Source organism: Pararge aegeria, chromosome 4, assembly GCF_905163445.1.
Source record: "Pararge aegeria chromosome 4, ilParAegt1.1, whole genome shotgun sequence".
NCBI lineage: Eukaryota > Metazoa > Arthropoda > Insecta > Lepidoptera > Nymphalidae > Pararge > Pararge aegeria.
In genome coordinates, this window is record NC_053183.1 from 17,406,039 (window position 1) to 17,432,802 (window position 26,764).

Here is a 26,764-nt window from a genome sequence, read left to right on the forward strand (position 1 = left end):
AAAGCGCTCAGGCCGCGATTGCCAGAGAGTCGCAGGTTCACATCCTGTCGGTTCCGAAAATTTTTATATGCATTTTCAATTTATAAAATTGTTAATCTCTTCAAGTGTAGGTAAAAAGACTAATAAAAATTATAAAATTCTTATAATGCTTCGTGAATCGATGTTAAAAGGGTGTGTAGGAAACCATAGGAAACAATCCCTGCTGGGCTACGTGTCCACCTGCTAAAACAAGGAAACAAGGAATGGGAGAAGTTTATCCCCGTTTATTTTTACACATATATTATTTAGATAATATATGTGTAAAATATATTTTTTGTTTCCACTGGTGAGAAAAAAAAAACAAAAAAAATGTTTATCCTTTCCCCGGGGTGATATTTGTCTCCCGCGTATGCAAGCCATGCTGAGCACACTCCGGTATATCGGTATACCGATATACTGTTACAGTTATTTTATAAAGTGGGTGAATAAATAAACTTCCGATAACTACAAATTAATTTATGCTGAATATTGTATTAAATTGAATAGGATTTTTACAAATACCCTTATAATTATTATTTAATTACTAATTATATTTGATTAACAACCCAATGTTCATGTCCAAAATAAAAGAAAGAAAAATCGTCTTTGTTAAAGACAAAGACGATTTTTTTTGTGTAAAATGTTACTTTTGTCATAAATTTATAAAGAATAATTTAAAAAAATGTGTGACAAAGGAGCTGGCTCAGTATAGCTGCATAATAATTTCAGCCAGCCCCATTATATAAACGACTGCATTATCGATATACTATACAAATTATAAAACAATAGTAGAATAGTAATAATAGAGCTTTTTGTGACAGACCTCTTACAGGGAAGTACTTCCGTCAGGTTTATTTCTGCCACCACATGCTGTGTATGTGTTCCAGCAATGCTGTTTTCCAGTCTAAAGGGCGTCGTTGCCAGTATAACCACAGACACATGAGGGCTTAATAACTACGGCTCAGTGTTTCTCTGTTTATAATTCACTTGGTCCGTCAATAATTACTATGAAAAATAAAAAATAAAATAACGTTTAATTAAAACTATGTACTGTTGTACAATTAACACTTCTTAAAATAGTTTGACCGAAAATATATTTATTATCTACTTCTTGTTTCTTGTTTATAGTAGTTTATAAAACTATAACTTAACTATAAACAAGAAACTTATAAAAAGCTTTTACCGCCAAATACATTTTACAATTCCTATTACGTGTAAGTGAATAAGAGCTTTCAAACGCCATTTTCAAAAAAGAAAGAAGAACTAATAAAATTACAAATGGCTTTTCTGTTTTGTCAAAGTTCCACAAAAATAAAAGTTAGCAAGATATTAAGTTTTAAGTGACATTGTGTGGGATATGTTAATAATTCCCTGGTCAGTTTAGTGTGAGTTTAAATCAGATTCAATATATTAATAATGTATTTAGGAACGCAATGCAATCTTATTCATGAACTATTGGTCTTATCAGACTGCAGGTGGATTTAGTAAAGCATACAAATGGTACTCAGAACAATCACAATACGAAAAATTTAACACAGTTAAAGCAATACAAAATCGACAATATCGACCAATGTAAACCCTTCACTGCAATTAGCTTAGTACACACTATGGATCCCTGGTAAAGCTGTGTGTATCTCAGAGCAATCAACGTTGACTTTTCTCGACGACCCAACACGCAGAGCCGAAGCTCACGTCTCGTTAGCATATTCATGTTTGATTATAAGTTTACGCATACATTTGACACAAACGAAGTTAACTTTTGCTGTGAGTGTCGCTATTAATGAACATCGCTTAAATGTGACTGATTTCGTTATAACACAAGAAACTTGTAAAAAGTTTTGTTAAACTACATTAACTTGATTGCGGAATGGTTGAAGAATTACGGAAGATTTTTGTAGCCTGTGTTTGAGTAAATCTATGTCTTGCAGTTTTAACACATCTCTACGCCAACTTAATTTATAAATGCTCTAGTGCTTTTATTGCATTGTCCTTATTTACCCAGTAATCGCGCAACGTGACTTCAAGTGAATTTTACATGGAGATTTATTTAATGTTTTTCTCAATTAAATCTGTTTTTTGGGCTAAAGAGTATATGCTACTCTTCAGCCCAAAAAAGCCATCGATAGATACTTTTACCCCGATAAATGTACGGGCACTATGGCATACATATAAAATTCGGTTCTGTTATTATATGCCTACGAATAAAATGTCAATTTTGTGTACCTGAAAGTTAGTGTTATAAATGTTAGGACTTTAGGTTGCGCGTCTCAAGGAACTGTGGTGGTCAAAGACTATTCACTAATTGGCAAGCAGTAATAAATTAATGACAAAAAAACCTAAAAATTATTGGCTCTTATAATAAGATTCCTAAGCTGATTTTGGTTCTACTAATACATTAGTTTAAACAATGTATTGCTAACACATTTATTATAGTGAGGTGACTATACTTTCTTGATGAATTAATAATGACAAGGAAGAATAAACGTGAAATTCTTAATAGTTAGTGCAAAAGATTTACTGAGTTTCTTGCCGGCTTCTTATCGGTAGAGTCTGACTTGCGAACCGGCGGTAGAGTCGCTACAGACAGACTTGACGTTCTAAGAGTGCTTATAGAGCAAGCAAACTTGAAATAATTTGTGGTGTGGTCACCAGGGGCGTGCATACAGGGTATGCAGATGATATAAAATGGAGAAAACCTGCAGCACAGATTTATTAAAAACTTAAGGGTAGGTATTGTACGAGATATAAATAGCCTAACCTTAAGTTTTTATGACTCGTACTGTGAATTTCCTCTACTTAATAAAATCTGCGCACCCTGTGCATACCCTGTGTGCACGCCACTGGTGGTGACGGCAGTCAGAAGATACAGTTGACACTAAGATCGGGCAAAAGCGAGCTCTGTGCTACTACAACCATTTAATGCGATCACCAACCCGTCTGCCTAGCGTGGTGATTATGCAAGCCCTCCCATAGTGAGAGTTCTTTAGTCTATCAGTGGACTGTTATAAGCAATTGATAGTTGGCGCACGACGGCCGATTGGCGCACTGGGTAGCGCCCTGCTTTCTGAGTCCAAGGCCGTGGGTTTGATTCCCACAACTGGACAATATTTGAGTGATGAACATGAATGTTTTTCAGTGTCTGGGTGTTTATGTATATATTATAAGTATTTATGTATATCTAACAAAGTGTGTGGATATATTCCGTGTAGGCTCCGAAACGGCTGCACCGATTTCAATGAAACTTTAAGGGAATCTCCAAATTGACCTGGCAAGTAATCCTGTAAAATTTGGTGACGATCGGAGCACTCCTATTTTTGAACTGTCAAACTGTCAAATACAGCTTTTATTTACTATGATGATATTCTATTGTTGGGTGTACATGGGTATAGATAATGATCTTCACCCGCTCGAGAAGAGAATACGAGAGAATGAATATGGAGATAAATAAATGATTTAATATATTATGAGACTTAATATATTAAAAATGTAATGATGTAAGTTTATTGTTTAAATAAAATAAAGCAAAATCTAGCCCGGCGAAGCGGGCTGGGTACGCTAGTTATTCATAAAAAATATTCATTAGTTATCTTTGTACCCATAACACAAGCTACGCTTACTTTGGGACTAGATGGCGATGTGTGTATTGTCGTAGCATATTTATTTATTTATTTATGATACAAAGCAATTTATAGGTACAAAGATTCACTTGGTGATAACTAAGATCGCAGCCAAGCGCCATCGCCAACTCGATTCATAAAAGAGAAAAAATGAAATGGACAGGACGTTAATACTGAAGAAGTGTATGTACATAGGATAAATTAAGTCTTGCTACCTTAGGGCTCGTACACAAGAAGATGCGATACATATTGTGTCAAGAATATTTTAACGTTATAGAGCAGTGCGCGATTTTGAATATGGGTGCTTTGATGTAGTAGTAAAGCTTAAACGACAAGGCTGCTTGGGAGCAGGCCACTCCGCTCTCGCCTCTCACAAAACAGAAAAATTCTAAAGATTGTCAAACTTTAAAATGATGTTGGAAAAGAGCAATCTGCTGAGTTTCTTGCCGGCTCTTCTCAGTGGAATCTGCCTTCCGAACCGGTGGTAGAGTCACTACAAACAGACTTGACGTTTCATAAGTGCTTATTAATTAGGCCTACTTGAAATAAATGAATTTTGTTTTTTTTTTTTTGTTAAGTTATGCAAATTTGATCAACCACGAAGGATCGTTTGTATTACAATTACAAATGAACGAATGCTATGTGACCGATCCTCTGCATTTGCGGCGAGATAACTTAGCGAACAGAGAAACATCAAGTATAGGCATTCTCTTCATTGCAAAATAGACTTAATTTGCATAAGAATAATATTATAATAGATGTTATTAAATAGCGGTTATATTGAAGCGGTGATACCCCAGTGGTTGGCTTTTGGAGAGTCCGAGTTCGAATCCCAGCACCCGGCTCTTACGATTCCAATTTGTGTGCGTTTTTAAGGTAATTAAAAATCACTTGAAGAAAAGGATCACCAGCGAAATATTACCGCCATGCTTATCTCAAAATTCAAAATATATTTATTTCAAGTAGGTTATAAGCACTATTGAAACGTCAAGTCTGTCGGTGTGTAGTGAATCTACCACCGGTTCGGAAGGCAGATTCTACCGAGAAGAAGCCGGCAAGAAACTCAGCAGTTGTTCTTTTCCAATATCAACAATTTACATTTTACATTTAAAAATTCATTTTTCTATCTTGTGAGAGATGAAAGTAACCAATTGTATAGTAACCTCGCTGTAATAAATGTGTTTTAACACATTCTTTTAACTTATGGATTGGTAGGTCCAAAATTCATCAGGAATCATGTCATAAAAGCGTATACTCAATCCCACAAATGACCCCTGCACTTTTCGCAGACGATATGCAGATGTCACTAATTTATGACCATTTCTTGTAAGTCGTCTGTTTATATGCGTACGCAGCCCGCTTCGCCGGGCTATATTTTGCTTTATTTTATTTAAACAATAAACTTACATCATTAAATTTATAATTTAAGTCTCATAATATATTAAATCATTTATTACTCTCCGTATTCATTCTCTTCTAATCTCTTCTTGAGCGGGTGAAGATCATTATCTACACCCATGTACTCCCATCAATAGAATATCATAGTAAATAAAAGCTGTATTTGACAGTTTGACAGTTCAAAAATAGGAGTGCTCCGATCGTCACAAAACTTCACAGGATTACTCGCCAGGTCAATCCGGAGATTCCCTGAAAGTTTCATTGATCGTTTCAGCTGTTTCGGAGCCTATACGGAATATACCCACACACTCTCTCTTTTATATATATAGATATGTTGTCTTACAAATACTATATTGTTATAAATAAAATATATTATATTTATGACGCAAAGCAACATTGTACATCGTAATGCTGTCTTCTGGTATGAAGGTCGTTGATGCCGGTGTGGCTCATGGAATTTAACATCTACGTCTCAGGTTGATGGACAAAGGCAGGCTTTACCCATGACGTTTTAATTGCCCTGCTAGGTGTTGCCCTGTTTACAGGCGATAGTTTTCGAATTGCCATCAAATGGACCATCTGCTTGGACCGTCAATAACTCATCACCATCATCATCATACCAACGCGCCATTACCGGGCCAACTACAGTGTACGTTCCCTCCCACAATGAGAAGGGGTTAGGCCGTAGTACACCACGCTGGCCCAGTGCGGGTTGGTGGACAAAATTTTCAAAGGTGTGAAACCTTTGAAAATTTTGTGGTTTACTCACGATGGTTTTCCTTCACCGTTGAGGCATGCGATATTTTAATTGCTTAAAACGCACATAACTTAGACATGTTAGAAGTTATTGCCGGAACTTGAACTCGCTCCCTCGTAAGTGGAGTTGAAGTCCACAGTCCACTGGGCTGTTTAGTATAATCTATGTCGGGATCTGATTAATACGATTGGATATATAGTTAATGTATTCTCAGATTTTTAATATTCATAAGTTAGTTATTAATAAATGAAATTATTAATGTTTTATTTTTATTTTCAATTATTGATTAGTAAAATAATTGTTTTATAAATTTTACCTAAAATAAACTATTTAAAACTAAATAAAATCTAAAACGACCTCGGAACCACCGCAGCGAGTTACAGTTCCTAAGATGCTGGCAGCATTGCCCCTTTGGATGGCTAAACTAATTCGTTGGCCAAGGTAACTGCCCGCTCTAGGATCACCGGTAGACTCGATAAAATATAGTTAATTGTTTTTATAAAGTGGGAAAAAAAATCTTGATGAAAATGAAATTTCAAGATTTTTTTAAAATATGAAGTCTTCATACTAAATTTGGAATTGCACAAAAGTATTAAAGATTTCAAATTTTCATTTAATCTACCGATTTTATTCTTCACTTATTTTAGGTACAAATAGGCCAACTTTCGAACCCCTACGTAGTAAAGCAACGTCTCCAAAGTAGTCAAGTATTGTGTAAGAGCCCTTATCCTCTTCAGATGTTTATAAGTGAGAGCACGCAATATCGCCGTGCTCGTAGAGAATGCTCTGAGACGGGAATTCATTAAGATTATGTCCACATTAGGTCCTTTATCGCGGCTACTCAGACTTGGGAAGCTTTATTGCCCATAAACTGAGGTTAAATATGATACACTAATAGAATATTGCCCCGATGGTTTATTAGTTAGCCTATGCTAGCCTAGGCTAAGAATTACGAGAGTTTATTACATGATACTAGTACAAAATATTAGAATTAAGTTACAAAAGCGTAGGCGTTTGCTAGCAAAGGATTTTTGATAATTCATCGCCAAGGGGCGTAAAATAGGGGTGAGAAAGTGGTATGAAAATCGAATTGGTAAGGTAAAGCCGCGGGATCAATTTAGCATAAAATTAAAAAAAAACCATGACTGCAATCTAACCTGGTGGTAAGTAATGTTGTTTTCTGAAATGGTAACAGTCTAACCTGTTAGACGGTATAGCAGTTATATTAATACCATACCAGTTATATAAATCCATTCATCGTACCTTAACGCTCGATTGGCAGCACGTCTTTGTCGATAGGGTTATCACCCAACAGACCAGAATAAATTCAGAAATTATAAATTCCCAAATTGCTCCCTGAAACCCTGAAAGCTTCTCCTAATCAAGAATGATTTAATTCAGACAGCATTAACGCGTTTTATTGTCGTCGGAACAACACGATCGTTATATCCTTTATTTGCTTTATGGGTGATATAAACGAGAGCGTCGACCCTTTGGCTTATCGCTAGGGATTAACTCTTTTATTTGCGACAGGGTTGGTTCAAACGTGCCGTGCTTTCACGCTTGCATTAGTTGGGTAGTGTGCACGTGAGTTGATTCGGTACCTCGACCTTTTTGCAAGCAACCTCGTCATTGCAGATAGCTAGGGTTACCATAACTTCTACCTAACTTCTGCTTCTTTAATAGTTTTTAATGACAATGTGAGATGGTGATAACAAGAAAAAAATAACAACCGGCTAAGTTTGTTGTGGGCTTTTTCTTAGACCAGGGCGCGTTTGGAACTCTCGTAGCTTTATGTTTTAAGTTTACGAATATGGTTATCGCCATCAGCTCACTACCGTGTAATTCTCATGTGATGTACGCATCAAAAGTTCCACCTATAGGCCTAGTAGTTTTAAGATGACGAATTTATTTATCGCCATCAACTCACTATGTCATATTTTACATGTAGTGTACGCATAAAAAGTGCCTATTTCAATAAAGAAATATTTGACTTTGACTTTGACTCTAGGAAGCAAACGGGACGTTCGTTCGAGACGACTCCCAAAACTCGACATGCGGATAACTACTCAATATAAAAATAGAATGCTTATGTAACTGTACTCAACCGTATCAAAAGTATAAAATAAAAAAAAAAAACAAATTATTATAAATATTTTTATAATCTTACTTCGATCACAAATTATGGAATGTTATCCGAAATCAACGTAATTAGTATTATTATTCTAAATACGTAGTAAGTTAATAATCAAAGTTTTTTTAATTTGTTTAATAAATAAATGTTTTATTTATATATTCATAAGACACACCGGCAATTAATCTTAACAACATTCATAAAAAAAAAAATGTGCTAGAATTACAAATTCTGTCTTGTGCCATTACAATAATCAATTATAGGTGTATACAGAATTATCGTTATTATCTCCTATTCTTTTTCGTCAAAATTGAAGTTGTATTTTGTCAAAATACGGTACAAAAACTGGGCATGTAAGTAATACGGGACGGGATGGTCAAATATGGTAACAGTCCAGTATATACGGGACGTATGGCAACACTGCAGATAACAACACGTCTAATAATTATATCATCAAGGGTTATTTCGTAGAGATTGCCTAAGCAATAAGACCGCCTTTGTATATTGGATTTAGATCTAGTCTTTCAACCATTTTGAAGAAGCCCAGTGTCAAAAGGTTTTATACCTGAAATTTCATTTCAATCAATCCAAAAATTTCTGATTTCCCGTGAAATTTAGAATCGCTTTTTTTAGAACTGTCCCAAAGAGGAACAATCCCAAAATAGCTCTGAAATGGCAGATATTATTCCGACTTACTTGACACTTTTTGTTTTATTATGCCGTTAAAGGAATATATGAATGCCTGAAGTATGCGATGAAGTTGAATTTTCTCTGAAGTATGGAATGATGAGGTGAGAGAGATATTATGCTTATAATAAGATCTAGCGGTTATCTAGATCCTATTTTAATGCCATTTAAGTAAAACCTGTTCTAGTGAACTCGCTCTAAAAGTCTTGATTTAATATGAGATAACAAAGCTGTGTTAGCCTCTGCCAGTTTTATTTATGAAACCTTTTGGAGTTCTCAATAGGTAGTAGAAAATTTATAATTAATTTTTTTGACAGATTACAATAAGTAATGAAGTAAAATTCCTCCCTTTCTATTTCGTCTGGAAATACATTGTACGTGAATCCTGTCATTGTACAGGGTGCCGAGTGGAATGGACGTCGACATGCAACGTCTAAATGTTTCCACCATGTTAACCTTGTTACTGTTGCTATCTGTTGACAGGTTTTAGATAAGAGTCCTTTTTCCTTTTTCACTTATTTACTACGTTGTTTTTAGCTCTGAATACATTTTATAAGACCCACTGCTGGTAACCACCTCTGAGTAATGAAAAGCTTTTTGTGACAGAGCTCTTCCTGGGAATCAAGACTTGTTTGTTTTATGTATACGACCTGTAATTGAAAACCGAACTCATACTTCACAGGCTTGAGAGATACATTATGTACTATCTCTGAGACTTAACCTTAAAAAAGTAAACCTAATAGTTTTTGAGTAAACCACTGCCATGGGTTTTACTAAAAGAATTAAAATCATGTGACTCGTGTCACTGTATTAGGTACGTGTCGCGTAGTGGAGGTACTATGCGCGTTGTTCTTTTATCTTCAATGGGGTTTTCATAAGTAAACACTTAAAATGAATTCGTTTGTATGGAAAAATAAATATGCTTCTTTAGATTTAATATTTTTACAGGTTGGTTCCTTATATTATTTCTTAATTCTGTAACACTGTTGTATGGCTACGAGCGCTTGACTGCAATCACATCTGATCGTAAGTGATGATGCAGCCTAAGGTGGAGCGTGCTTGCCTAGAAGATGCATATTCCCTCTTGATTTAAAAGCACTCATACTCGTCTAAAATAAACCCGTTCTTATCTGACAGGTCTGCACGGAACTGCGAAACATTTCTTCATGCCGACCTTTTTTGAGCGTTAATCTCTTTTTCTTCTCATCTTTCTCTCGTTACTACTGCCATTCTTTTTTCGGGAAATTGCTACTACTTGATGCTTATTTATGTCGTTAAGCAGCAGCACTGTGTGTGACTGTCTAAGGGCGTGGCTGCACTGGGTTCTCGTGTAATTACGGGCAAACGAGGCTAAATACCTACGTCTTAGATTGGTGAACACAGAGCAGGACTTTGTACAGTGGCGTGCAAACAGAGTATGCACAAATGATACTAAATGAGAAAAATCTCTAGTAAGAGTCATAAAAACCTTAAGGCATTCTAAGAGTTGTATACTTTATCCTGGGCAAAGGGCCTGGTGGCTTGAGATACAGGTTCTACCTAGTTCAAGAATCAGTCCCCACATTATAAATGTGTAACAAAATACCCCGTAATCAACATTTTATTGTACTCATACTTATAAGTAATGTGGAGAAATAAATAAATCATTCATTCATTCATTCAGTTATAAAAAGTTTACCCTTTTGTTTTTATAACTCGTACAGGAGATTTTCTTGATTTTAAATCATTTGCATACCCTGTGCATACCCTCTATGCACGCTACTGTTTGTAGAAAGCGTTGTTCTGTTTATAGGCCATGGTTTTACACTTTCCATCACGTGGGCCACCACTTGGCTCATCAATTATATCTAAAAAAAACTCTCATTAAGAAAAGAAAGATATAGAGCTTAAAACCACCAGCCAGTCCCTAAAAGCTTAAATCTATGGTGGGCGTGAAACAAGTGTAATATATTAATCAAACTTTTCACGTGCAGACAACACACATTCACGCACGCTAAAATTCAATTCTTTAAGAATCAATCTAGTCGTAGTTTGGATCCACGATTCCTTTAAAAATCCACCTAGATACCGCTTCAGTAACTTTTTTATCCCACTACAAGTAGGACCTAGACTTCGATCTCACGGGGTGTTTGATGACGCAGCCTAAGATGGTAGTCAGATAGGGCTCACCTATCAGAGTTATGGTAGTTATATTAAACCCGTACCTCTAATCGATGTTTACGACACATCGTACTGGAACCCTAAATCTCTTTTGAATATAAAAGCTACATGTAAAATCCATTAATCTATAATGTAATTCTTTACGAAATTATTAATCATAGTTTGTATCTTGTTTTACTTTAGAAATTCATGTAGCTACATATAGGTGAGTTATATATGGGCATATTGAAAATCGAAATATATTTACTTATAGAATTGAATGTATATGGTAGGAGTTGAGAAACCCCACAAAATAGGTAAGCGTTAAATATAAATTAACTTTAAGTTTCACAAGTCGAACCCTTTGAAATGTATCCAGCAATTAGAAATTATTATTTGTAAAGTTAACAGTGTTGTTAAAGGTGGTAAATTAGAAAGATATTTACGGGATTTTGTTAAATCCCTTTTAAAGGTCCTTTAACCTTTTTTTTAAAAAATCCCATTATGTAAAATTCATCAACTAAAATGTAATTCTTTGAATATTTTACAAACAGTTCGTATCTACATTTCCTTTAGAAATTCATCTAACTAAATATACATAGAAAGGTTACATATGGGCGGAAGATTATTATCCAACTTATGACACGTCTGAGAAGGCGGGGTGCCAGCATCGTCCAGGCCATCGACGTTGTGACACGCCATGCAATTGCTTGTAAACTGGGCCTACTTGAAATAAATGAATTTAGAATTTGTATTTTTTGAATTTATAATATTACTGGCCGTTGCCCACGTTCGCGTTTACTGCGGTTGCCCTTTTAACTGAACCTATGCCAAAAATCAAGTCCACTAGTTTCGTAGGGCGTAAAGTAAGCACAAACAAACAAACACACTCGCATTTATAATATTAGTATGTATTGGTTATGAGAATATGGTATTGGTATTTATATTTATAATACCGTGTCTAACCAAGAGTCTGGCTATACAGAAAGAGCTTATATAAAGTTTATAATCCATCATGAATATTTATTGAATGGTTGATCCAGGCCACAAAGCCCACGAGCATAGGTGAATGGGAACGCACGGTCACTTGCGTTGATTGTTTTGAGATACCACTCCGCAAAACTTGCGAAGTTCATGCCAATAATCTAATTTGTTATCACTTCAGTCGCTTCTCGCTAGGCCGGATTGAATTTGAAATTCGAACGTACATATTACAGTAGTAAACTAAAATATGTACGTTCTAAGTTCAAAGACAATCCAAGTTTCTAACATACGAGTACCATGTATTAAATACCAATGCCCCCCGCACATTCATTTGATATTTTTAATCTGTAACTTAAACAAAATACATTAATGATTTTTTTCTCATAAGGCTTATTCAGGGATTTTTTTTAATAATCATTTAAATATTATGTAAGAAAAGGAATAAATAAAATAAATAAATAAATATACTACAACAATACACGCGACGCCATTTAGCCCCAAAGTAAGCATAGCTCTGCTGTCTTCTATAGATCGATTGTGGCTGTTCTCCTGTCGCTAACGTATTTTGGAGACGGCGTAGCCTTGAAACTTTATTCCACGTGTTTCATACACCTGGCATGTCTCATTAAACACCTTGCCCATTTAATATTATAAATACGAAAGTGTTTTTATTAGGTTGTCCTTTTATTACGCAGCGCAATTTGTGACTATGTAAACGACTGGTCTTAAATGGGGTGTAATGATTATTGATTCATATGAGATTATTGATTTCAACTTATGACTTCTAAATGCCTTGACAGGGATTTTTAGAATTCCTACATTCTACTGACTGTGACGCTACAAGTTACATTGATTAAATTTGACCCCTGGTGATGATCATAGGTTTTATTTTTGTATTCAAAACGTTATTGCTGTATTAAACAAAATAGGATCAAGGCACGCGATAGTCCCACGACTGAAAATGTTTCTGTGATGATCATAAATGTTTGAGTGTCTGGGTATTTATCTTTATTTTATAAGTATTTGTATATATTTTACATAAAATGATTTATCAGACATTTCAGTACCCATTACACAAGCTACGGTTACGGTTATGTGTTTTGTCGCAGTACATTTATTTATTATTATTATTAGCTACCGTGTGTAATACGACGAATCGCGCGATTTGTGAAAGGCTAATTTCACGTCAATGAGCAGAAGCGGTAATAGCTTAGTGGTTAGGACTTCGGCTTAACTTTCGAGGGATAAGGTTCGAATCCCAGCACGCACCTCTAACTTTTCTAAGTTATATGCTTTTTAAGCAATTATAATATCAAATGCTTCAACGGTAAAGGAAAATATCGTGAATAAACCTGCGTCTATGAGAGATCACAATAACGTTATTAAAGGCGTGTGAAGTCCACTAATCTGCCCTGGGCCAGCATGGTGGACTACGGCCTAAATCATTTTCTCATTTGTTACTGTTCTGTGTTCCGACTTATTCACCGCGGGTTGTGTGATATATTATGGACAATGGTGCCTACCAGAATACAACACTGACGCAACACGTGACGCTGAGAAAGCGTTAGTGCTAGCGTTATGACTCCCATAAAAATAGCGTCCACAATTGTTCTATTTTTATAGTTTTCCTATAAACGTAGTAAACAGAGTTGAACACCGTTTTGACGTCTGTCCAGCGCAGCGTTGTGTTTCATAAAGCATGATGCACTCAATAACTATATTTGGATCGACGTCCAATGCTATATTTTAATGTTCGAAACATTGTAAAATAGCGCATTATGAGTGCATTGACCTTAGCATAGATTAAACAAAAAAAAACTACATATTCGTTTTATGATTTCCCGCCAAAGAATCAAAAGCCATCTTCCGAACAGAATACAGACTATGTCTTAAGAACACGCGTCAAATTATAAATTTATGTTCGAATTCGAATTTGAATTAAGAATATACGTATGTTTTAATTTTTTTTGTTGTTGTCTTTTGATTGAGGTAGGTCGTTATTTAAAACTTTAAATTAACATTGACAAGAAATGGACGCGTAATGATTTTATACTATGCTTATAAATTCTCCCAAAAGTTATGTTAAGGTTAGATAGAAAGATATTTGAACCCAGAGCCGAAAAATCAATTATAAATATAGGCCGCTTACAAATAGGCTAAAATATAAATTTAACAGCATAACAAGTGAATATATAGGGAGTTACGGGAGTCTGACTCAAACTAAGCCGGTTTCTTTAATTATATTACAAAAACTAAATATTACTCTTTTATAGACTAAAATCTTAACGAATCTGAGAAAAACATTAAAGAAGTCCCTTTAATCCGTAAATCCTTAACAACTGCTTATAAAATTGATATAATTAAAAATATAATATCATTAAAGCGACAGTGATAAAAACAATTAAGAAGAAAAATCGAACTTAAATTCAGATTTATTTCATTTAAAAGCACTTTTGTATCATCTTTGTATATTAGACGAAGTCGGCTAGAAACTCAGTATTTAGTAACATCAACATTTTACCATAGATGGCCGAGTGGCGCAGAGGACAGTGACCCTGCGTTTTGAATCCAAGGCTGTGGGTTCGATTCCCACACTTGGAAAAATGTTTTTGCGATAAACATTAAAGTATTTCACTGTCTGGGTGTTTATATGTATATTATAAGTAATTATATATATTATTCAGAAAACATTTCATTTCATTATCCTAGTACCCATAACACAAGCTACGCTTACTTTGGGCTGGATGGAGTTGTGTATAATGTCGTAATTTTTTTAAAATATATATTATCCATCTTGTGAGCCTTCTTCCAAACAATCTTGTCATTAAGTAATTTATCAGTTGTAAAGTAACCTTTATGTAGTAATAAGTTTGAATACATTGTCTTAATGCAAAATGCGGTCGGAAATCATGTTTTCGGCACGTGCGTTTCATACGAGGTTTTCCAACAGTGTGAGGAGAACGCAGACTTCTATGTATTGTCACTAACTTTTAAAACGCATTATACAACACTCAACCACACTGTCTAATGTCCGTGGTACGTCAATAAAGATATCATTCAACCCCGGGGAGCAATAAATGAGTGGGACCCGTCCACTCCGGTAGCCTTTAACTCAATTACATTCCAGTCTGATGACTCTTTTTGTAGCACTTAAGTTTTAATTTGGTACGATGCTAATATGTAATTAAAATTTCTTGATTTTTAGGGCTTATGTGGAATGTTGTCAATTGATAATTGAACCTTATAGGTAAGTTCGAAGCACTATATCAATTTAAACGTTAATAGCCTAGTGGTTAGGATGTCGCGTCAGCCTTATTTTCCGAAGGGATCGAATTCAGACTCCGCCACGCACCGCACCTCTATCTTTTCGGAGCAATGTGCGTTTTAAGCAATTGACCTACTAATATTCCTACTAATATTATAAATGTGAAAGTGTGAATGTTTGTTACTCAATCGATTAAAAATTGCTGAAGGGATTATTCCTCATGAGTCTCTATGTTCATTAGTGAAAACCGTATGAAAATCCGTCCGGTAGTTCTGCAATTTTTCGCGCCCAGACACAGACAGACGCGGCAGTAGCCTTTATTGTATAATATGTAAAGATAATATTGGTTAATTGCTAAGTTTTTTTTCCCGTTCTTTTATGTTGTTCTTTTTTTTACTTAGTGTAATTGGCTTCTGGCCGTTGTTGTTAATATAAAAATAAAAACAATTGCTTAAATTTCTTACAATTTGTGACAAAATGATTAATAACATTTTGTAATTCTGTGTACGTTAAATTTTGGCATTGCAAATATCTCAATTTACAGGAAACCAGACATTAGAATTAGACAGATAAAGTTATCTTTACCCGAGGCTGAGGGGTGGCAAATTTTGAGGAGCGGCCCAATCTGAAGGGCAAATGAAATTCAAGATCAATCGGTTTGCTCAGTGACCGTAACATTAACAAATATTACCTTAATATCCTGTTTCCCTGTATAAAAAATGTATTTCTAATCAGTCTACCACCTTTTTTTTCCTGTGGATCACCTGTGGACCTAGTGCCGGGTGAGGAAAATAATTGATAGGTGTTGATTTTTGGAACGGAGTGGTTAAACGTAGGGTGCAGTAAGAGTTAGCTAGTGGAACTCGTCACGTAATGAAGAAGCGTTATGCCTCTGCCGTTCTGTGTCCCGTCCGGCGTATTTTCGATATTGTCGTCAAGTAATTGCCGCAATAATTTAAATAAGTTAGTTTTTTTTTTACTTCTTTGATTTAAATTGAACTTTTAAATCTATATACTTATAATAAAACTGTAACGGGTCATATTCGGTACACTGCAGATATTTTTTATTTGTTTTTTTGGAGTACACTGTTATCTTTATATACTAATATAATTGTTACTGAAGCCAAAAATGATTTTTTTTTTTCATTTTTACTCGGTTTGCTGTCTGTATCTTGGTAGCGCATCACGCTTAAACTACTGCATGGATTAAAAAACGGCATAATTTGAGTTTATACTAAGAATCTACATTGGATACGCATTATCCTGGAATTCAACACAAAGATTCCTGTGGGAGTATTTGACGATATTACACGATAACTCCGTCTAATGCAAAGCGGTATAAACATTAGTTTTTGTACTAGACAGTTTGTAGTATCAGTTTAGTTCTGCCTAAATTTTGTATACATCTGATGAATATGATTAGAGGTACATAGAGGTGAGAACTTCTTAGCGGCCAACTGCAAATCCCTCACTGAAAGCTTAACGATTCTGAAAGGAACTTCAAGTGTTGCCACATTTATGAAGAGTTTCCTGCTTGGACTGAAAAATTAACATAAGAATTAATTTAATTATAGCTAAATTCATATTTTTATTACTATTTTTAATAATCTTTACTTATTTAAGTTTTTAAATTTTTTTTTAATTGTGACCGGAGATAACAACGATAATGCTGTATACACCTTTAATTGATTACTGTTATGGCACTAGACAGAATTTGTAATTCTAACACATATTTTTTGTTTATGAATGTAGGTTCAATTAATTGCTGGTGTGTCTTTTGAATAAATAAATAAATATAAGAAACTTTCTTGCTTAACTTTCAGCATATGAATCAACTAACAATGCGATTTTAAACCTTCCTTTAACGATTACTAAACTTTAATAGTGCGAGGAGTTGACACTGATGGATACCAAATTAATTTTCTTAAGTGACTTGGGTCAACGTTGCTTATCCAGCGCTATCGACTAAAATATGGTGCTGCTACTTTACAGCCATTTGAAAGTATAAGAGGTAAGATGCCAACTGGAGCTGATCCTCGGGACGGTCATTTGCGATTGCCAATGTTTTCGTTATTTAAGGTCTCAAGTAGTAGGTGATAGAAGCTCTATGGCCAAGAATAGATATTATATAATATTTAAAATATATTGAAAGAAGTTGCATCACTATCTTTACTATCGGTACCGAACATAATAAAAACCGGTAACAACCGATTTGGCGCAGACGAAGTTGCTTGGCTCAGCTACTTTTATTGATAAAATAATCGCTATTTATTTCATATCCCAAGACGTACATTGTAAAGTGTTTAGATATTTTATTTTTATTTTTGCATAGAATTTTGGAGAAATACTACTTACTTTAGGCTAGTGTTTACAGTAAATATATAAAGTGGGTAAATAATTAAACTTTTTATTACTATTTATTCATATTTGCCAGGTATTGCAAATAGTTAATAGATAGTTTTCAAGAAACAATTCAATTATTTTAGACTAGCTGTTGCCCACGACTTCGTCCGCTTTTGTTTTTGTTTTTCGAAAGACATGTGCCTCATAAATGTGACAGCACTTTATGTATTTAGGATACCTAAGCCTGGGTATTTTGATATAAATACGACTGCACCTCGATATCGATGCACCTCAGTCCTACATGGACTCGAACGATGCAAAGATACCTCCCGGTGTCTCAGTCGTTATCACTAGGTTATATGAATTTCATAAAAGATTTGCATGGTTTCTTATTAAGGGCCAGTAACATAATCATATTATAATAATAATAAACTTTATTTAGGCCAAAAATAGTTTGTACGCAGAGTTCTAGATTAAGAGTATATATTAAGTATATAAATAACATTGCATTTAAGATTTATAGATTTATATAATAAGCAAAACTTCTTAAAACATAAAATTTGGTTGCTTGTGCCTTTATCAGGTTTCACAGTTTTATTAGTACTCTTTAAATCAAACATTAATATCTGCTTACATAATAAATGAGGTTAGCAATGGCAAATATATAGGAATGTACGTGTAAAATGTTTGTAAGACCAGGTTCCAATTACGCCAACTCCTGTACTAGTTAAAACTGTATCACAGTGAGTTGTCATTCCTCGTGTCCAAGTAATTACTATAAAATCTATACGTTTTATTATATATTATAAAATAGGTAAACCATATGTTTTAAGATTATAAAATAATAGGTGGCTAAAATTTAATTAAAAAATGAGTGGTAAAATTAATATTAATTATGATTTATTGAGTTTGTATCTTATTGGATTCCGGGCCTTTTAGATTACTTATCTAATAACATGGAAGCTTCTACTCAGCTGGTGTATCGTGTAAATAAACTGTCCGTCCAGAATGCAAATACTGTACGTTAAATTAGAAATGTCAAGCGCAAGCTGGGTTGCCTCTGACATGATATTAACTACTTTGATACATCGTGCTTTGCTTATTTAATGATATTATGAAATAAATAAATATACTACGACAATACACACATCGCCATCTAGCCCCAAAGTAAGCGTAGCTTGTGTTATGGGTACGAAGGTGACTAATGAATATTTTTATAAATAACATATACTTATAATATACATATAAACACCCAGACACTGAAAAACATTCATGTTCATCACACAAACATTTTCCAGTTGTGGGAATCGAACCCACTCTCTTACTCCCACTCGGGTCTCTGCTCTGCCCACTGCGCCAATCGGCCGTCAAATGAAATGATGTTTATCAAATCTTTATGCTATATCAAAAATGAATTACTGTTCGTTAGTTCCACTAAAAGTCCAGAACGGCTGTACCGGTTTGGCTAATTTACGTCTTTAAATAATAAGCGGAAGTCCAGGAAAGGTTTGAACTGTGAGAAAATATGGAATATAAAAAAAAATTGCATATAACTATTAGCCTCACGTTATCCTGTAGTGGTCTCGTAGAGGTCTACGTGATTATAAGTAGGTATAGATAAATAACTTATAAATGAAGAGTACCGTAGCAGAACTAGAGTTACCGACATAGCTCAACTAGCAGCTAACTGGATGGGCAAAGGGCACATAATCGGTACAAGCAATGGACGTTGGGGTCCCACTATGCTGGCATGGCGTCCCCGCACCGAAAAGCGCATCGTTGGCCGGCCCCCAACAACATGGACAGATGAAATTAAACAAATCGCTTGGAGCCGCTGGAATCAAACGGTCCAGGCTCGTGGATTTTGGAACTCCCCACAAAAACACATGTCCAACATAAAGAGACACATATAAATGTATACAAAACCCGTACTGACGGGGTTTGAAGAAAAAAATAATATACTTACTATGCCTACAAATACAAAATATGTAAATCTTGGTACAACAAGTGAAATCTTTTAGCAACATAAAATCCACAATTTGCTCCGACAAACACGATCAAATATTATCCCTTAACGCTGTCGATTTCGGCGGCATTGAGAAAAATGGGATTTCTTAGGTATAACGATAAAAGTTATAAAAAACCCCTCAGTTGCTGACATCAAAGGAGACTACGTCTTTACAGAAAGTTTTTTCCTCTCTGATAATAATTATTTGTCTGTGGCTTATTTATGAACCGACATCTGAATAACGGAGGTTATAAATTCAAAGGTTTTTTTTCGCGATGTTTGTCCATTTTTCTCTCAAATCTGAAGCGGTTGCGACGATTTTTTTTTCAAAATTAATGTTTGATGAATTTTGTAGCATGTTATTTGTCTACAAACATAGAATAAGGCGAAAGATAAAATTTTTGAAACGATTTTTATCTTGTTATTCCTAAAAAGTATAACTTCTAACGCCTGTACTTACACACACGTGCGATAGATAAAGCAATGGTGATAAAAATACGAAGTGCCAACCATAACCTCGGCATGTTTAACGTCAAACAGTATAAGGGACTGCTATAGCAACAGAAAAAGTTTAAAAAAAATTCCACTCGCTCATTTACATAAATGTTTATTCGATTTTTATTTTTTCGATTTCGATTTTCATTACTATTATTATTTTTATATGACAAGTGCAATAAACGTTATTTGAAATTATAAAGATTTCTCAAAATCTAATATAAATGCTATCTTATATGGCTGGTTCTCAATTTCTAAATAGTCTTTTAATCCCATCCCCGTTGAAGAATACATTCATAAAAAGCTACCTCTTCTATCTCATGCTATCTCTTTCGCGCGACCAAATAAAATATAAAAAAGTTCGACATCGGCCGCCTTTTTAAATCCATTCTTTAATAGCGCATGTTATATCAATGCACTCCAGTTAATTATAGCACGTTGTAATACAGGCCTAAGATTTTTATTTACTGTAATAACATTTCGCTTACTAAATCTAAGAAACATATCTCGAATTTATTGGACGAAATAAATAAATAAATAAATAAATATACTACGACATTACACACATCGCCACATAGCCCCAAAGTAAGCGTAGCTTGTGTTATGGGTACTAAGATGACTGATGAATATTTCTATGAATATAATACACATAATTACTTATAATATACAGATAAACACCCAGACACTGAAAAACATTCATGTTCATCACACAAACATTTTCCAGTTGTGGGAATCGAACCCACGGCCACGACTCAGAAAGCAGGTTCGCTGCCCACTGCGCCAGTCGGCCGTCAAAAATTCAAATGTTGCAACAATGAACCTCCCGTCGAGTTAATTGTTCCCCGCCGACCGCCCGCCGCCGTCTCCTAACTAATTACGCTGTATGCTTCTCTGAAAGGTTATCTTTTATTGTTGATAGGCACAATTGACTACGACCTTGTAATCGTTTTAATTTATTTCCACTACAAGTGATGCCATGAGTTATCAAATACATTAGATGACAGATTGAATTGGTATGGTACCGCGTAGAAAACGTTTAGAAGTTTGTTTAATACAATTGCCATACCCCGAACAAGTTAACGCGATTGAATTTAATAGTTCTATCCTTACTTACAGGGTAGGAAAGGGATATATTCTATATATATATATCCCTATAAAGGTATATATTATATATATCCCTTTCTTACCCTGTAAGTAACCTACGCGTTACACTACAAACTTCTAAACGTTTTGTACGCCGTACCTTACCGGTTCCTTAATTACTTCTGCAGGGTATGAGAACCCAGGACCTTCCGCTTTTAAGACCACGTGAAAGCCTTACAATTCAAGAAATACACATTTTCATGAATAATATTTATATACCTACAAGTCCCCACAAGTATTATAAATGCGAATTATATTCTTTGTAAAGTCACGAGTTGGGACCTGTTTAATAATTATTGTGTTTTACTGTTTTTCATATATTTTTCATTTTATAGTTTCACCCTGTACACTCTTGTTAGTAGAATTAATATGTTTTAAGACTCGATTTTGCGAAAAAGTCAGATTTAGATTTGAGTAAATATTGGTTAGTAAAGACCACATTTTTACCGTAGCTTCATTATATTTTCACAGATAGAAAGAGCGTAAAAGAATATATAAGACTGCATTTAAAAGTAAATTTGCCCAGAACGGCTTTTACGCTTTCTGTATCGGAAAAAGTTGATAAAACAAACTTTATTGTAATAAATAGCTCATATTAAAGGTAAGTAACTTTACTGGATCTTATATCTTTAAACGAGCAAGTCTTGTATATATATAATTGGAATCTCGGAATCGGCTCCAACGATTTTCATGAAATTTAGTATACAGGATTCATTTTTAGATTAATGTCATTTCATTTGTGTTTTCCGGTAATAACCGATTCGGTGCAGACGAAGTTGCACGGGTCAGCTAGTTATATTTATCTGGTGTATTATATTATAACAGTAGATATTTAGCAAACAGTGAATCCCCCTATTTAAGTAGGTTCTTATTAATTCTACTAGATCGCTAACTAACTCAAACTTACTTAGAGGCTTACCTCAGGTAAAGTCTCTTTGATGTGGCCACATCGCTTTGAGCTAAAATCTGAAACAATAAAAGGCGGTTAATACAGTGAGACTGCGGCGATGTGGAATTAACTGAGCTTTTAATAATAACTATCTACAAAATTGGAGAGAAATTAATGTTTGACGCCTTTGTTTGCGAATTGGTTGTTTTGTTGCCAGAACTTGGTAAAATTAGAACATAGATTGCTGATTTTCTGGACATATAGCATACCTTTTAAGTCAGGAAAACAAACGAATCTCGCGGGATTTTGGAAAAACCGAAACAATCGCGGGCGAAGCACCTTTAGTATAATGAAGTGTTAAGCTACGAATACGTAGCATTGTCGTAGCAAAGTCTACGAAACTTGACACTTTCACTAATGAAAATATTATAATATCTTAATGCACTGAGTGACTAGTGTGAGATTTTATATCTAATCAGTCGCGTGAAAATCAACTACAATTTGTAAGGAATCGAAAGAGCACCATCAACACCGGGACAACAGTATTGTCACTAGATGGCGCTCTCTACATTCAATAAGAATAGTAGTTAAATTTCATACGATCGAATGGGTAGAAAATCTCACAATAGGACTTCAGAACTTTTAGGTCTCGTCAAGTTTATCTAACCGTCTGTTGACTTTTATTTTTATTTAGTTTTCCACTGTTTACTAGTACATGAATGTATCAAATGTAAGTATGTGAATTAGTCTATTGCACTATATTCCTAATGATATAATGTTAGGAATTCGTCCATAATTTGGAAATAGTTATTAGCATTATATCCCATGGAGCAGAGCAGAACTAGTACGGTTTACCTATAACAATAACTTGAAATGTCTTAAGTGTTTAACCCAACAGCAGGATATGCCCATAGACACATTGGCGATCGCAGTTGATCGTAGCAGTCCACAGAAAATGCTGCTGTCCGTTATCAAATTGCACATTATACCAGTTCTGCCTTATTATTCTACCTCAGAACGCAAAAGCTATCCTGCAGCTACAAATATCGCAATAACTTCTAAATGCCCGAAAAGATTTGGATAATTGATAGTTAGACCCTTACTTAGTCCAGTCTCCATCCGAGGATGACGCGTTAATCTTTAATGTTCGATTACTTATCATCGCTACAATCCCTTAGCCCCTTGTCTCTAGAGACCATAACATCTCAGTGCTCGTTAATCACAAGCTATCATGATTCATGATATAAGCCGTATACAATTATAAGGAAAATGGTAGTCTCAAATGGCCATAATGTAGACAAATTGGCGCGAAAGACAAACGACGTGTAATTATTTAGATTCATGCCTTGTTTGTACGAGTAGCTGCGACGTTTACTGATGAGACAATTTATAGTTCAGCATTTGTTGTGCTTTTGTAATGATTTTGAAGACCGCAACATCGCAACATGCATCCTTTCAAGATTTTAGTAGTCATCGTCATTATATCAGCCCATTACTGGCCCACTCACATGGCACGGCACGAGCACGGGTGTCCTCCCTCAATTAGGAGGGGTTAAGGCCATAATCCACCACGCTGGCTCAGTGCGGATTGGTGGACTCCACACACCTTTGAGAACAGTACCGAGAACTCTCAGGCATGCAAGTTTCCTCACGATGTTTTCCTTCAATTTATTTCGTCTATAGACAGCTACATTTCCGGCAAGTAACATAACTATATTTTATTTCACTTATAGTATTGAAATTATGAAAACTTACGGTATTTGTAAAGCAAGCCAGAAGAACAAAATTGCTTAAAAGCTGCTTTATCCGCGTGTGCTGATTAAATCGTATATTATTTCATAACTAGATATATTATTTACGTATGTCATGCGATACAAATTATAACAAAAATATTGTTTTTCAGTAGATCTAAATAATACTCTGCAGAGCCATATACCTATCATAAATAAGCTACATTAACGTGTTTTGACTAATAAAATAACGTAATTCCTGAAGCGGTAATAGCTAAGTGGGTAGGACTTCGTCTTCACTTTCGGAGGGCCGAGTTCGAATCCCAGCACGCACCTCTAACTTTTAAAAGTTATGTGCGTTTTAAGCAATTAAAATATCACTTGCTTCAACGGTGAAGGAAAAAACATCGCGAGGAAACCTGCATGCCGAGATAATGTTCTCTAAGGGTTGTGGTGTCCACCAATCCGCAATGGGCCAGCGTGGTGGATTATGGCCTTAACCCCCTTCTCATAGTGAGAGGGGACCCGTGCCCTGTAGTGGGCCGGTTTGGGTTCATATGATTGGGATGAACGTATTTTAATTTTTAACTTAATAGGGTCCTTTTGATCATTATTTTACAGATTATTTCTTATTTAAAAAAATTATATAGGGAAAGTCGATAAAACTTGACCTTAGCAGCATTATTTAGACTTATAGTTAATATATATAGTATTTAGACTTATAGTTAACTTATAGTTAATATATATAGGATAGGTAATATAATAAAGATGCTAATACAAATCGCGCACGGTTTGCATTAGGTACCTCTAAGGTCGATGTTTACGACTGTAAGAACTTTGTTGTTATGCTATAATATTAATACTTTACGTTACGAGTCTTAAACCAACAGACTATGTGATAATTTGTATGTTAGATAACAGAATTATTTACCTCCTTTATTTTTAGTTACGTTAACACCGATCATTGAGCGTAAAACATACAATTTTATAATTATTTATCCTTATTGCATTTCGCTACATTTAGAATGTCGCTTATTATTATGGCATTATGTCATAAAAAATTGAGATAAAGTAGTAAAAAATATGATATACCAACTACACATTCAACTGAAGATCACATTTTATACAATTGTTTTAATTTTATTCAAATACACGTTATCTGGAGCGAACTTCGTATTATTTCCTTCTGAGTTGGCTTTGAAATTTCATTGAAATACTGTTTTTTGTTAGTTTTTTTTAATCGCGTATCTTTCTGGAGTTGAGCCAACGGCGATTGCCAGGGCACTCGAAATGCGAAGAAATGGTCAAACCTACAGAGTGCTATCCAGAGATATCCATAGACCAGTTTCAACGATCCATCGCAGTATCCAACGGTTCAGGGAGACCGGTACTTATGTGAGAAGAGCAGGACAAGGCAGAAAAAGACGCACATCGAGTAGGGATGATCGTTTCATTCGGCTTCGTGTACGTAGGTACCCCCGTTTGACGACCGTCCAAAGCCGACATGAGTTAGAAGCAGTGCGGGGTGTAACCGTAAGTGAGCGTACGGTACGAAGAAGGTTCGACGAAGCTGGTTTGGGTTCATTTGTGCCCGTCAAGGCTCCAAGGCTCGAGGTAAATCATCGTAGAAACAGGTTAACTTTTCCTCAGGAACATGGACTTTGGAACGCGGACCAATGGAGTAAGGTATTGTCTAGTGATGAGCGTAGAATTCTCTTAAATCAAATTGAGGTAGGCAAAGAATATACAGACGCAAAGGAGAACCATACATTCAGACAAATTTTGAAACTACAGTTGTATACGGTGGTGGATCAATAATGGTTTGGGCGGGCATTTATTTGGGAGCTCGCACAGACTTGGTAGTGATTGACAGAGGGAGTCTGACTACAAACCGCTATATCAGATAAGTTTTGGAAGAAAATGTCGTACCGTTTACCCCATATATCGGTAACGATTTTGTTTTTATGCAGGATAATGCTCGGCCGCATACCGCTAGGATAACTCAAGCTTATCTTAATGATATGAATATCACTGTTATGGAGTGTCCGGCGAGATCACCGGATATGAACCCAATAGAGCACGTTTGGGACTTGCTGAAAAGAAAAGTTAAGTCGAGAATTCCAGCTTCTGCCAACGTGGGTGAACTGCGAATCGCCGTAGTTGAGGAATGGCGGAAACTATCCCAGGAAACCATCGATAACATCATTCTCAGTATGCCTAGATGGGTAGAAATTTTAATAAGAGCACGTGGAGGAAATACGCGATATCAATCACCATTTTTGTAATTTAATTAATTGTTATTCTAATATTAATTTTCACTTTTCCCGGTTACATGAAAAGTTCCATAATGTACCATTTTTCACAAATAGCCTTTACTCTGAAAAACTGTTCTTAATGTGATCTCATTTTAAGTAAAACAAATGAAACTTTAAATAACAAAAGAAGTGTAGTAAGTAGATTTTAAAATAACACCATATTTTTTTAATTATGGACCTTTTTTTTGTGTTCCGCTAAATATGCCGGTGTGTACAGAACTCGTGTACAGAACTCGTGAAATAAGTACCCAAAAAAAGTTATTAAATTAATCTATTCATAACCATATTTTATTTATATATAGATTAATGTTTATAATATCCACTTCAATGGGTAGTTGAAATAAAGACAAAATTGCGTTTCTGTGATATAGACAAGAAACAAAATTTAAAGCCTTGAAATGAAATAATTTCTTGTTAAAACAAACTCTTATATATATTTTTAAATGTCACTTATGACTGTACATAACCCTGGTGACTTTAAAAAAGGTTCGCTATACGAACTCAAGAGGTTTTCTTTATATATGTATACTAGCGGACCCCAGCGCCATCTATCGGGCTAATTTGTGAATCTAAACCATCCAGGGTGCCACCCAAAAGTGTACCAAAAAATTCATTCAAGTCGGTCCAGCTAAGAAATAAAAGATAAATTGAAATACAAAAACAGAAGCAGAATACAAAATGCGGCTTATCGCTTGCGATCTCTGCCAGGCATTAGGAAAACACGAGAAAAACATTGCAGACGGTGCATAGTAAAAAAAACTACATGCATATGCATGTATTTTTACTGCCACCTACACAAACGAATGCAATGCTGTAATAAAATAACATTAAAATAATACTAA

The 26,764-nt window shown here is 35.1% G+C and overlaps 1 protein-coding gene across 1 annotated transcript in view; it reads right to left on the minus strand.

Moving 5' to 3' along the window:
* The window catches only part of LOC120637675 (adenylyl cyclase 78C-like), a 137,553-nt gene that overhangs the window by 64,582 nt on the left and 46,207 nt on the right, over window positions 1-26,764 (minus strand). The window contains exon 2 of the mRNA XM_039909618.1: window positions 21,908-21,954. The gene's annotated coding sequence lies outside the window, so the exon portion shown is untranslated. The remainder of the gene's footprint in view (window positions 1-21,907; window positions 21,955-26,764) is intronic.